Genomic DNA, 15,035 nt, shown 5'->3' with positions numbered 1-15,035 from the left:
GTATCCAGGAATGTGCAGTCTCCAAAATCCCACTATGCCTAAGAAACGCAGAGTTTCTTTCTTGTTGATGGGATTTGCCATGGTGGAGACTCTGTTTATCACATCCATTGGGATGTGACGGCGACCATCTTGCCACTGCACTCCCAGAAACTGGATTTCTCTGGCAGGTCCTTTCACCTTGTCTTGCTTGATAGCGAAACCAGCTTGCAAGAGAATGTCAAGGATTTTGTTACCTTTCTCGAAGACTTCTTCAGCAGTCTCACCCCAGACGATGATGTCATCGATGAACTGAATGTGTTCTGGAGCTCCACCTTTCTCCAAAGCATCATGGATCACTGCATGGCAGATGGTTGAACTGTGAATCCACCCCTGGGGCAAACGATTGAATGTGTACTGAATGCCTCTCCAGGTGAAAGCAAACTGAGGCCTGCATTCCTCTGCTATGGGAATAGAGAAGAAAGCATTAGCAATGTCTATGGTAGCATACCATTTGGCCTGCTTGGATTCCAGCTCATATTGGAGTTCCATCATGTCTGGCACAGCTGCACTCATGGGTGGAGTTACTTCATTCAAGGCACGGAAATCAACTGTCAGACGCCACTCTCCATTCTGCTTTCGCACAGGCCAGACTGGACTGTTGAAAGGTGAATGAGTTTTGCTGATGACCTTCTGACTCTCCAACTGACGAATCAAGTTTTGAATGGGCACCAAAGAGTCATGGTTGGTTCTGTATTGTCTGTGATGCACAGTTTGAGAAGCAACCGACAGCTTTACATCCTCTATCTCATGTTGTCCCACAACTGCAGATTCATCTGAAAGCTCAGGTCTAATGGACAACTTCAATTTTCCTCCATCAATTTCTACAGTTGCTATTCCAAAAGCCCATTTGTAACCCTTAGGGTCTTTAAAACGCCCTTCTCTCAGAAAGTCAATTCCCAAAATACAAGGTGCATTAGGACCTGTTACAATAGTATGTTTCTTCCACTGCTTCCCAGTTAAGCTTATATCAACCTCTATCTTAAACAACTCTTGAGATCCACCAGTGACTCCCTGAATAGTTATAGATTCTCCCCCTTGATAATTTGATGGTATTATGGTGCACTGAGCTCCTGTGTCAACCAAGGCCCTGTACTTCTGAAATTTTGAAGTGCCAGGCCACTGGATGTACACATCCCAATAGATTCTGTTATCTCCATTATCCCTTACCTCCCCCTGGCAGAAGGCAGGGCACCCCTAATGGTGGGGATTACCTCCACATGTACAGCTGGCACAACGTCCAGCACCAGAATTAGGATCACTGTTGGAGCTATCAGAGTTGTTCTGGGAAACTGAGGAAGCGACAGCTACCCTCCTGGTATTGCTACCTCGGGATCTGCCCCTCTGCAGCTCCCATAACCTCCTGAAAAGACCAGAAGTTGGTTGACCATCCCATCTGTTCATGTTCTCACCAAACTGATCACGCAGAGTTATCCAGATACTGCCACGTGATTGCCTCTGCTGTCTGTTTTGGTTTGACCTATTCTGGAATGGCCTCCTTGGAGCACGTCTGTTCCTAACAGCTGAAACTTGTATCCATCTGGAGGAAGAGGAATCAGAATCATCCCCCTTCATCAAGTTGGATATGGAGGTTTTAAATTCCTCCTTCAGCTCTTTCATGCAATTCTCAATCTTTCCAGACAAAGTTTCAATGGCTGAAACCAAAGAAGTACGTGCAAGACTATCCTCCAATTGCCTCATTTGGTCAGTGAAATGGCCAACAGTAGGAGGTGCTCCACCATAATTTCTGGCCACAATCCTGCTTGCCAGAATAGTAGCATAATTAGGAGGAGCAAGCTTAATAAGCTTTTTGGCAAGGCCTGTTCCAACAGGAATTTCATCAGGATTCAGAGTCTTATGATCTCCATACATTACTTCTCTCACAGCAAACTCTCTCAGACGCTTGATTCCCTCAGCTATTGTGGTCCAAGGCTTAGGGTTCCATGGTAAATCATCTCTGCTGGGGTACCTCAAAAGGACTGCCAGTAGGAGGCGTCCCCACAGAGAAACTTTACCAATGCACTTGCCTAGATGCCTGTCTATGCCTGTATCCTTTGAGAGCATCCCCAACTGAGAGGCCGACTTGTCACCTACCACCAATGCTGGGGCTCCCATATCAAAACACCTGGCTAGCCAAGACAGGACTGGCTCATTATCTCCTCTGATGTAATCCTTCCTCACATGTCTAATTTCCTGTCTGGGTGCATTAGCTGACTGTATGTCATCCTCATCATCATCATCCTGAGGTTGCTGTCCCCATAATCCTGTTGTAATCCTCCATTGAATTTCCTTGAGTTCAGAGGCTCTGCCAGCAGTTGCTAATCTACCAGGGTCTACATCCTGATCTACATCTCCATCATCCATGTGGGGTCTCAAGAGGTCTGCCAGAGTTTTAAGGCTAACCCTCTCTTCCTCATCAGAAGGATCTTTCTTAACAGAGGGACCCTGAGTAGAAGGACCCTCATCTCCATCTGCACCATCTCCTGCAGCATCTGCATCTCCTTTACGCTTTCTGGTTACAGTGGCCACCAAATTTACTGGCTTGGTTTTCACATTCACAGCAGAGTTGGAAGAGCAAGTAGCCTTATGTCTTTCTTGACACAGTGCTATCAGTAGCCATATGATTATTCCAAGAAGCATCAAAATTAAGACTAAGGCTAGCACAAGATATCTAGGGTACCACTGGTTCCAAAGACCCTCTGTAGTTGTAAGAGGAGTAACAAACTCATATGTGTCTGCTAGCACATCCATAGTTGAGTTACCATAGCTTCTTAGCCCAATAAGACCACAACAGAATTCACCAACATTCAGTAACTTGTTCTTAACCCAAAGAAACGAATTATATGCCACATATCTCACAATCTTGTCTATCATGAAGGTAACAGCCCATCTGTAGACAATCACACCGATAATAGATGAAATAGAATGACTCAAAATCCAAAACAGCTTCATTTTGCTTCCTAATCTCCTAATCTGAGCAGAAATAAATCAAACAAGCAATCGAGCCCCGAGTTGGAGCGCCAAAAATAAAAAGTGTGTCCGTGTGAGCTGAAATTCCCCCCCCACCGACAATAACCAGGCTAGCTCAGTCTGGAAGCAAATGAAAAGCTGTATTTACAAGCAGAGTCTAAAATCTACAATGAAATGCAATGAATATGTACAAATATACAAAATTCACAACATTTACAAATATATACAATCAACAGAAAAGCACAACCGATCTCCCTTTGCTTCCCCCCAAGGGGACCCTCCCAAAGGGGCCTCTCTCTCTCCCAGGAGCTTCCCCCCAGACCCCCCTGGACAGAGAAGCAGAGTTAGTTAAGCAGAAAGTTGTTAACTTAGCTGCCAAGGTCAGTACGTGTTATCTTCAGCCAGAAGAGAAGAAGAAACAGCAGCCAGACAGCCCAGCAACTGCCCCCACTGCCGAACGCAGAATGTGCAGAGTGCCTACTTTGTTTTGGGTAATAGTTCTTAAACATTTCTATCTATCCAATGGAAGTGTTTAGAACAATCGTTATTTTGCTTTCTTACACCCAATAGTGACTTATTTACATTCTTTCACTTTCTCTGTTCTGAACTTTGCAAGGAAAAATTAAAAAGACAGTTTCAAACCATCACAAGAGGCTGATCAATGATACAAGGAGATCTGCAGTTTCCTTTGGACTTTTGCTGAAGCCAACAAAGAGCTCTAGGCAGCCTTTACTATTCAAGCAAAACAGATCCAACTGCAGCTTTAAAGTTCTTGCTGCTGAGGTTCTTACCTGTGCCACACAAAGAAGATCAGCCAGTTTCCAGGAGACAGAAAGCTGATGCTGAAATTTGAGGATACATCTCCAGAGACAAAAATTACCATGAAATTCAAAGAGGATGGAGAAGCTATTTCCCCAGGTGCTTCCACTCTTCTAGACAAAGACTTGACATTCTTGACATAAGGATGGTTCCTGAGCATTTCAGTTTCATCATCATGGCACAAACATCTTCAACTGACAGGACAAGATCTCTCAATCAGCCTCACTAACACCTTGGTCAGTGATTCTGACATGGAACTTGGCATGTGTTTCTTCACCTGTCCCTGGTGTTTGGGTTAATAGGAGGTAGCAAATCACTTTCCATTCCTGCACTCAGCTTCTAAAGTGGTATTTCTCAGCTTACATCTCTCTTACTAGGGTCCTTCCTTCTCTGCTTGCCATAACCAACACAGACAGTTGACTTTAGGAACTGTGATGGAGCCTGTCAATAAGTTAACTCCTAGTCACCAATAAATCCACAACATTTTTCATATGGCTATTCAAACTGACAGTCTAGAAGTGAAAGGGCAAAGAAAGAAGAGCCTTACCACTTCAACTGGCACACACATTGCTTCCCATCCTCCAGTAAGCCATTTTGCTGTCAAAGGAAAAGCAGGAGAACCCAAGCTCACACAGCTCAGCTTCACTACCATCCCAAATAACAACCGCCCTGCTGTGGTCTCATGCTCAAATATCCTGTGGGGCAAAACCCTAACGCTTCTTTCTGAACATGGTAAATCCCTCACCTTCCATCCTCCTCCTTTTTCCCCACTCATCCAATCTCTGGGAACTTGAAGGCACTTCATGTTAGCACACCAGCTTTGCCTGTGATCACAGAATCACAGAATGTTAGGTGGTGGAAGGGACCTCGAAAGATCATCCAGTCCAACACCCCTGCCAAAGCAGGAGCACCTACAGCAGGTCACACAGGAACACATCCAGGCAGATCTTGAATATCTCCAGAGAGGGAGACTCCATAACCCCCCCGGGCAGCCTGTTCCAGTGTTCTGTCACCCTCACAGTGAAATAATTCCTCCTGTTTCCATGGAACTTCCTATGCCTCAGCTTCCATCATTGCCCCTTGTGCTGTCATTGGGCATCACCCAGCAGGCCTGACTCCAGCCTCTGGGCACTCACTCTTTATGTATTTATAAGCATGAATGATCACTTAAAAAAAGCTGTGCACAGCCTATGGAGGACTGAGCCTGCTCTAGCTGCCCAAGGTAACCGATGAAAGCCCCCAGAGGCAGGTACCTCTGTTGGACACAAGTGGATGGGGCAGACGTGGCTTGATGTGCTGAGGAGAGGAGAGCCCCTCCATACCCTCCTCTCACTCCAGCTCCCAGCAGCCCTCCCTCCTCTCCCATCACAGTCAGTCTGGATTCACAATGGTACCTCAGGCAGCCAGGATCATTTTGTCAGATGCTGGGCAGTTACCTCATGTGCTAAAAATAGAGGCAGGCAGCAGCAGAGGCTGACTGGCAAGCGCCTGCTTGGGGGTGAGTGACATGTTCCACGGAGAGCACACGCAACACGGAGGCTGCAGACAATGAAGGACATCAGTGTGAGGACACAGGAGACAAACCCAACAGAGCTCCCTGCCTTTGCTTATGAGACACCTATGAAAGACTCCTGCTGCTCTTTTCAAACACAGCACTGTGTAGATGACAATTACTTACAGCCAACCAACAATAGCCCCAGCTCTCCTGCTCCTCTAGGAGAGGCTATAAAAAAAAAAACAAACCAAACCTCATTGTCAGCTGCATCATTCATCACCATAATCTCATTTCAACTGAGACAATATCTCTGAGAGACATCATCTCCCCCACCCCCTCCTTCCCTTTTTTTTTTTCCCCCTCCTTTATCTTTGCCTATAATAAGGTCTATAGTCTGGGGAGCTCTGGGGCTGGATTCCATACATTGTGAATCACAAAATGAAAATCTGCTCTTCCATGCCCGCTGACATTCACATCAGGAGCAATTCGTGCAGCAAAAAGCCATATGCCACACGCACCTCTGATTGAGCTGAGCCACAAAAACACAGCCCAGAGAGAAGAAAGAAAAACACAGGGGCCAGAGTGTTTCCCAGGATCTGACTGCTACCCACATTTATGAGAGAGGAGTGACAGGGGCAGTAGTGCAAAATATGCTGTTTTGGTGCCAGCTGCAGTCAGATTCTATAATTCATGAGGCACTTAGGGCCATGGGTTAGTTGATGAGATGGTGTTGAGTGATAGGTTGGACTTGATGATCTCGAAGGTCTTTTCCCACCTGGTTAATTCTGCGTTTCTGTGATTTTCCTTGGTGACTAAAACACTCTACGTGCTTCTGCCTTACTTCAGAGTGCTAAAGAAGCTGTTCACACAGCTAACCTACCCCCAGCCTTCCTCCTCTGGTGAGCAGCCGTTCCACTCAATCATCTTTCTGAAGGCTGAGAGGTTTATTGGTTTGATCAGCACCCACAGAGATGAAAATGAAGAGCACTTTGGAAGTACAAAGTACCAACAGCTTTCAAAATTGCCATCTCCAGGGTGTTCAGCAGAGCCCTGTGTGTTCTGCAGCAACACACAGACTGCATGGCAAAGCTTTGGGGAGGGGGAGGGTGTGTGTGTGTGTAAAATCCACCCTGCCACTGCTGCCCTGGTTTTACATCCGTCAGATTTGTTTCACTCTTGAAACCAACAGTGGCATTAAGCACAAGGGAAAGGATAAGACAAACAAGTTTCAGACCAAGGAATGGATCAGACTCAAACAAACACTCTTTTCCTTTTTTTTTCTCCCTCCATTTTCTCTTTAAAAAAAAAAAAAATATTTTCTCTCTTTTTTCCTTCCATTTTCTCTTTTTTCCTTCCATTTTCTCTTTTTTCCTTCCATTTTCTCTCTTTTTTCCTTCCATTTTCTTTTTTCCTTTATTTCTTCTTTTTTTTCTTTCACTTGCTCTTTTTCACTTTTAATTGCTCTTTTTTCCCTTCTATTTTCTCTTTTTTCTCTTTTATTTTCTCCTTTTTTTTTCTTTTATTTTCTCCTTTTTTCTTCTTTTATTTTCCTTTATTTTCTCCTTTTTTTATTGCCCCCTTTTTTCTTTCATTTCCTCCTTTTTTCTTTTATTTTCTCTTTTACTTTCTCCTTTTTAAATTTGTATTTTCTCTTTTTTTCTTTTATTTTCTCTTTTTACCTTGTCTTTTTTTTCCTCCTTCTTTATTTTAATGTCTCCTTTTTTTGTCTCTTTTTCCTTTAATTTGCTGGTTTTTTTTTTCCTTTTCCTGTCTCCTTTTTTTTTTCCTTTCAGTTTCTCCTTTTTTCCCCCTTTCATTTTCTTCTTCTTTTATTTTCTTTCATTTTTTCCTTTTTAAAAAAATGTCTCCTTTTTCCTCCTTTTATTTTATCCTTTTTTCCCCCTTTTCTCCTTTTTAATTTTTTTTTTTTTAATAACATCTGTTTTACCCATCCTGGCATACAAATGGGCAGAATTTCAGCTTCAAAATGTTCTTCTTTTGAAGCCTGTGCCCTCCATGAAGTCATGACATATCTGATGATCACTGGAGCAAGATAGTTCAGCTAGGATAATAACTAGATGTGATGCTTCTCCTAAAGACTTTCAAAGCCTTCTGGCAAAGACAGAAAATAGCAAAGATATTATTTTTAATGGAAAAAAAAATAAAATCTTTGGGCTAGAAAAATAGTTCATATGCTAAAAAAGGGCAGAGAAAGGGCAAGTGTTGCTCTTTACTGTTTTATTACCCAGTCTAAGCACTCACATTTCACAAATTGATTGTTTTAAAATGTGTTTGCATTCCATGGCAATGCTGATTGAGATGGAAAAAATTTCCAAAGGAAGGGACTGTTTAGGTTTTCTCATTTCAGCTCCATTAGTCAGGGTAGTATCACCAGACAAAGCAAGTCATCATTCAGGTCTTTTCCTTGTGAGATGCTTCCAACAATAACAAAGAATATTCTAAACATGTTTACAAAGTGTAGCCAAACAAATAGAGAAGAGAAGGCTCTGAGGAGACCTTATTGTGACCTTCCAGTATCTGAAGGGGACCTACAAAAAGCTGGGGAGGGACTTTTCAGGGTGTCAGGTAATGATAGGACTGGGGGGAATGGAACAAAACTAGAAATGGGGAGATTCAGATTGGATGTGAGGAAGAAATTCTTCCCCATGTGGGTGGTGAGACACTGGCACAGGTTGCCCAGGGAGGTGGTGGAAGCCTCATCCCTGGAGGTTTTTGCAGCCAGGCTGGATGTGGCTGTGAGCAACCTGCTGTAGTGTGAGGAGTCCCTGCCCATGGCAGGGGGGTTGGAACTGGATGAGCTTTGAGGTCCCTTCCAACTCTAACAATTCTGTGAATCAAACAGATTAAACAATGCAACACTCTTGATCAGTTCCTTTGAGCTTGACAGGGCCAATCTTTGGGGCATGAATATTTAAATTTAGATCTGACTTTCACAGAGTGATGCCTCAGTGAGTAGAAGACCACATCTGCAAGCATCTTCAAGCAGCCCTTCTCAGGTTCTTGTTGCCAGGAGCAGCAGATGAGTGACAAACTGGCTTTGACAAATGCAATGGGGCACACTGGGAGATCTGACAGGTGCAGATAAATGCAGAGAGACAGAGAAGACTGAACAGAGACCTTCCTAAATGAGCAACCAATGAAGGAATAAACCTGTAACAAAAAGCACAGAGGGCACAGCAGCCAAACACTCAGGAAAGGTCTGAAACAGGCTGTGCATAAACAGTGTTAAATTGCACTGCTTACACCAGAGCTTCCTTAAGGAAGTGGTTGCTCATGGAATAGACCTGAGGTTCCCATTGTGCTGGGAGGGTGTTTTTTCCCAATTAAAAAGTCACATTTTTGTGTACAAGCTATGACTCAGACTTGCAAAAGGCTAACTGCTATACTTTCCCTTTTTTAAAGTAAATTCATGCATTATCCAATTAATGACACAATATATTTATAGCAATTATTTGTTTCAAATAGAAGTCAATAAAATGCTAATGGCCTCAGGTGTGGAAACGTGGAATTTAATTTGTGCTAATCTGCCTAAGCCTGGGGAATACTGAATTCACCCTATGAGAGAATAATTCATTTGCAGTATCCCTGCCTGGCATAAACAAAGCATTTCCAAGGGAAGGTGCAATAAAAGCTAACAGAGAGGTGCAATCATTCCACTAGCCTGGCATTTCCCACAGGTAAAATTCAAACAGAACAGCCTTCCAGTGTCTCTCCAAAGAAGTTAAATGAACCTGCTTCAGACTGGTGAAAAAAAACACCCATAAGAAAACAATAAATGCTTTGGAGAGCAACTGTGAAGATCTGTGGATTATCCCTTTCCACCCATATCATTGAAAGGAAAAGCAGGTGATGGACAGATTTACAGAATGACCTTTACCTTCCAGTTTGTTTGAATCAATTTTTCTCCTATTTGAGGTAATGGTTGTCTCACAATCCTGGAGCTGTGATTTGCCATCCTCTTCCAAGCAGCCCCATGAGGAGGTGAGAAAGAGGGGCAGAAACACAGAGGAAAGACCCTTGGGGCTGAAGCTGCTGCTGCAGCCTGGAGCTGTGACAGAGTAATGGAGGAGACTGGAGCAAACTGCCAGACATCCTGGTTTGGCTTTTGGCCCTGCTGCTGCTTCACTACCCCTTGATCTGTGGGTGCCTTTGCCTCCGGCCTGCAAAATGGGTTTTCTGTAGACTTGACCAACTCCACCACAAGAAGAAATGCACAGAATATTGTTGATGCCACTAGATCACAGGATCACAGAATGTTAGGGGCTGGAAGGGATTTCAAAAGCCCCTCCCCGCCAGAGCAGGATCACCTACAGCAGGTCACACAGGAACACATCCAGGCAGATCTTGAATATCTCCAGAGAGGGAGACTCCACAACCCCTCTGGGCAGCCTGTGCCAGTGTTCTGTCACCCTCACAATGAAATAATTCCCCCTGTTTCCACAGAACTTCCTATGCCTCAGCTTCCACCACTGCCGCTTGTGCTGGCATTGGGCATCACCCAGCAGAGCCTGGCTCCAGCCTCTGGGCACTCACCCTGCACATCTTTATCAACAGCAATGAGGTCACCTCTCAGGCTCCTCCTCTCCAACAGACCCAGGGATAGGACCACTTGAGCATGCTAGGAGACCTGCTCCTCCTTCCAGGCCAGGTATGGAGCTGCCATGGCTAGGACTAGCCCTGGAACAAGAAGGCTGCAGCCATGTGGGGCACTTCAGATAGGATCAGCAGTCTGCTCTTGGAGTCTCCTCAGAAGACCTGGTGAAGCAGGTGGCAGCTCCTCTGCCACGTTGCTGCTTTGACCCTTTCCAAATGCCCCTCTACATCTTTGCTTCCTTGCTGGTAACTCACACCATCTGGGGGTGCTGTTGGTCCCCCACAAGCTGCCACACAAAACACCACTCACAGAAGCATGCTCCTTGACAACCTGCCCTTTACCACTGGGTCATATTTTGAACCTAGCCTCACACAGTTACTCATCCTACAGCTGCTCCCACTGTGACAACACTTAGAGGAGCCAACAAACCTCTGGCATGGCATTTCCAGACCATCAGTGACCAAGGAAACAAGTATTTTCCATTTTTATGCTAGGCTTGGTTACCTGTTCTGTTATCTTGTCACAGAGCAAGGAAAAAATGTTGTCAGGTTCTGACCATGAGCAATAAACATCTCTGGTGGTTATCAAAGGCCTCAGTGTGTGCTTTGGACAGGACTCACACAGGGCATTTCTTGCTTGCATCTGCTGGCACCATGAGCAATGGCTGCTCCAGTGATTACCACCCAGGACACTCTGTTATGGGTGTGCCTGTCAGGGACACCTTCTCCTCTTGGAGCTGAGCCCATTCCTGCACCGGGGGATCCACTGCTGTGGCCTTGGTGTGCCACTGAAAGAGCCGCATACTACAGGTGTATTTGCTCAGGGTGCCAAGGGCTGCCACTGTGGAATGGATGTGAGCTGCACCACATTTGGGGGTTTGGGGGCTGCTGAGAATGTTCTTATTACAAAAGAAACGTCCATAGAACATTTACAAGCTGGTGTTTACACCACTGTGATCTCAAACATGGCCAGTAGTTAAAATAAATTAACTAGGAGCTGTCAGCAAGGAGAAAAAATGTATTGGCAGCATCACAGAGCCAACCTTGTCCTGCTTCCTACTCCTTAAGCCTGTAGTTTCAGTAGATTTTGATTTCAAGCATCATAACCACAGGGCTGTCAAAGTTTTCCAGTTTTGAACATCCCCTACTTATCTTCAGCTAGGTTGAAATATTAATCTGTGTTTTGATATGAAGAGTCATTCTTGGCCATCTAAAAGCCTAACACACTGCACTAACACCAGCAGCTATCATTGTGCCTGTTCTATGCAAAGCAGCTTCAAAACCTTGGTAGGTTAATCAAATAATTTAACTGTTTCCCTCCCACACTGGGACTGGAAGCAGTCATATTTATTCTTAATACCTTGAGGGATCCTACAGGAAGGCTGGGGAGGGACTTCTCATAAGGGTGTCTACCAATAGGACAAAAGGGAATGGTTTGAAGTTGAGGGAGAGGAGGGTTAGACTGGAGCTGAGAGAGAAGCTCTTTAGCAGGAGGGTGGTGAGACTGCAAAAGGCTGCCCAGGGAGGTTGTGGCTGCCTCCTGCCTGGAGGTGTTCAAGGCCAGGCTGGATGAGGCCCTGAGCAGCTGAGTCTAGTCGAGAGGTGTCCCTCACCTGGTAGGGAGGTTGGAAAAGATGATCTCTGAGTTCCCTTCCAACCTGAGCCATTCTATTGTAATGCATTTTTAAAGACAGTGCTACACTAAGTCAGAGAATGAGAGCACTGTTCTACTTTTCTGCAGGTCTGGTAAGACAAGCTCTGGCTGGCCCTGCCATTAAAATCATCCATTTGATCACCTTTCCTCCTAGCAGCATGAGAGCTTCAAACCTACAGAAAGCAGCAGATTGAAACCTCTGGAGACCAGAGGTAAGAGGATAGTCCTGCCCCTACAGAATATCCTAAGTGTGGTGCCTCTGTCTCAGGAGAAGCAATACATGCATTTGCCAAGAAGATCACTGAGAATATAGTTGTATCAATGCAAATCCTCCTTAGAGCAGCACAGGTGCATTTACTTCAGTACAGCTTGTACTTTGCCACTGGGAGCATGCTTCTATTTGTTCCCATGGAAAGAAGCTAACATGTACCTTAAATTCCATGTACCATCCTGTTAAAAATCAACAAACCCCACTCCAACCAACTGAAGTACAACTCAGTCTGTGTGGCAGCAGGGCCTCATCAGCCAGAGCAGAGTGCAGGATGTCCCTCCATGAGGGAGAAGGGACTGATGGACTCTTTCAATGGCTAGGCTGGTGATGAAGGTTTCTAGGTAGTGGATAAATGAGTCCACCTTTTACAGTCAGCACTGACTCCAAAAAATCAATACCCAATGCTCTCTTCTGCAGCAACAGAACATGTAGAATTATGTAAAGCTGAGAGACAAGATTAGATTTTTGAAGTCATAAACCATGCTGTCTGCTCCCAAATGATGGTGGAGGACAGAGATTGGAAGATGTCCTTTGATCATCTGTAGGCTCAAAGGAAAACAAAAAGGTTTCAAATGGAATTGGTGCCCCTTGCATGTCTAACCACCTGCATCTCAATTTCTCCAGAAAGCTCACCAGAGATGAATTATGTATGTCTTAAAATGCTACAAAGGCACAATATGAGCTTAGCTGCCTGACTGAATTACTCTTTTCAAGCATCAACCACTATATTGAGAAACTGTAAAAGGGGTTTTAGGTCTGACAGTATCATGCTATCACCACAGAGATCTAAGGAGTTTTTCTAAGCGAAGGATTAACAAAAGGTGTCTGTTTAAATGAATGAAAATCAGAGAGACAAAGCATGGGATCATAAATATTTCACTCAACCACCATAAAATTCTTCCAGCTATGAGCAAAGTGCTGCTTTAATTATCTTCTTAAGCTTTAAAAAAAAAAAAATAATCAACAAACCTATCCACAACATGAAGAACCACAATGTTGTGCAGTCTGCCATCCTGTCATCAAGAGGAAGTCTCAAGCTGATGCTTAAAAAACCCTTGAGAACAAGCACTGAAACCTGAGGGGAAGTATTCAATCCCCTGACTTCTTTCAGCACCTGTCATCATCTGACACAAGAGAGGAAGAAATAAAACTCTAGATATGCACACAGAGCTCCTCAAGGTACAAAGCCACTGTGATTAACCAAAAGTTTAAAATTAAACCCAAAGCTGCTTTTGGTCACTTAGGATTAAAGATTAAAGCAAGTGGGAGAGGTTTGTAGCAGAATTCCCAGGTCTCGAGACTTACCATCCAATACACTGAAAGTGTCCAATTTTGGTTTTGGTGGGGGGAAAGGGAAAATGGCAGAATGTGACTAACCCCATCAGCCAGGTGGCAAGCAAGCCAGAGCAAAGTGGTGTTTCATACAGTACCAAGGCCATCAAGTTACCAAAAGTGAAAAATAGTAACATAAAGAGAGGATAAAAGAGGATGAGGATTTTCCCACAGTAACTAAGCTACTGCATCTTCTGAAACCTACTTCCTTCCCATTCACTCCTGAAAGTAGGGGCTGAATGTTCCCTGGGTCCACATGGCCTTTGCCTGCCAAGGTTTCAAAGGCAACAGCACAGAAGCAGGTACCCTTCCCTTAGCAGACAGCAGAGATGCAGAAACAATACTAACATGGCATGAGCACCAAAACCTCCTCCCAGGCAGGGCTGCAAACTGGTGCTGTTCAGTTTGGTAAAGCCATCAGCACTGGCAGATGTCACCCACCGGCCAGATGGGCACCACCACAGAACACAGCAGCCCCCACGAATCCAGAAGTGCTTCACAAGCCCACACCACCAGGCAGTTTGCTCCATTCAGAGATCCCTCTAGACACTGATCAGCTGAATAATGCACATCACCACCACATGTCATCTCAAGTGGCTAAGAGCTCAAAAATCTCCTTATGGCTAGAAGAAAGGCTTTCAGTAAGCAGAATGCAATTACTGAGCTGTTTGAAATGAGAGGCTCAAGAGCTTAGCATTCCCTCCCCTCCACAAAAATCCTTACAAAAATCCAGTGATTTGCACAGGCAGAGAGAAGGTTCCCAGGAGACCTTATTGCGGCCTTCCAGTATCTGAAGGGGACCTACAAAAAGCTGGGGAGGGACTTTTCAGGGTGTCAGGGAGTGATAGGACTAGGGGGGATGGAGCAAAACTAGAAATGGGGAGATTCAGCTTGGATGTTAGGAAGAAATTCTTCCCCATGAGGGTGGTGAGACACTGGCACAGGTTGCCCAGGGAGGTGGTGGAAGCCTCATCCCTGGAGGTTTTTGCAGCCAGGCTGGATGTGGCTGTGAGCAACCTGCTGTGGTGTGAGGTGTCCCTGCCCATGGCAGGGGGGTTGGAACTGGCTGAGCCTTGAGGTCCCTTCCAACTCTGACAATTCTGTGATTCTATGAAGTAGCCTCCACAAGGTTGCCTGTTTAAAGCCTTAGATTCTAGTTTCTGTACAGTTCAATGAACTATCTTTGCTATTGCTCCTTCTGTACTGCTGGACCACAAGAGAAGTGGCTCAGCAATTCCATGCAAGAGCAAGCCTTTTGGTCACCTACAGCTACAACAGCATGCATTTTGGACTTGCCTCCTCTCTGCTGTGGGGACTCTGGTACTGCTACCAACTATCTTAACTAAAAGAACTCACCAAAGGAGAGTTATTCAACACCTAAGCATCCCCCTTTGCTCTGCAGTGGAACATGGACATTTAGACTGCTTCAGAAATAGATGGTTCCAATAAGCTTGGCAGGATCACTCTTACTAGCTCGCACATAACATTTGAGCCTAGTGACTTCAGAGCACTTGTATGGCACATGCTGACACAGGGAAACAGTCTCACTTTAATTTCTCAACCAAGAGCTCTATAACCCAGGGAGAGGCTCTCAAGATCCAGTCAAAAGATGCCAACAAAGATAAGGATGCCAGCTCACCACAAGAGTTTGCCATTCTTACAAATTACCAAAGATACTTTTAAGCCTCCTGGTAGGTGAGTTAAAATAGGATGTTTGGGGACCATTAAGACACCTCTCTTCTCCCTAGCTTTGCTGATAGCCAGGAGATTGGCTGCAGCTTCCAGAACTCTCCCTTACAACTAAAAGGGTGTAACACTGAGTGGGTTTTTTGTTTGGTTTGGTG

At 44.8% G+C, this 15,035-nt stretch overlaps 1 protein-coding gene across 2 annotated transcripts in view; it reads right to left on the bottom strand.

Annotated features, from left to right (window-relative positions):
• Positions 1–15,035, bottom strand: part of ELMO1 (engulfment and cell motility 1) — a 294,722-nt gene that overhangs the window by 106,421 nt on the left and 173,266 nt on the right. The gene's annotated exons all lie outside the window — the stretch shown is intronic.

This window comes from Indicator indicator, chromosome 11 (assembly GCF_027791375.1).
Source record: "Indicator indicator isolate 239-I01 chromosome 11, UM_Iind_1.1, whole genome shotgun sequence".
NCBI lineage: Eukaryota > Metazoa > Chordata > Aves > Piciformes > Indicatoridae > Indicator > Indicator indicator.
This window is presented reverse-complemented; position numbering and strand designations above follow the sequence as displayed.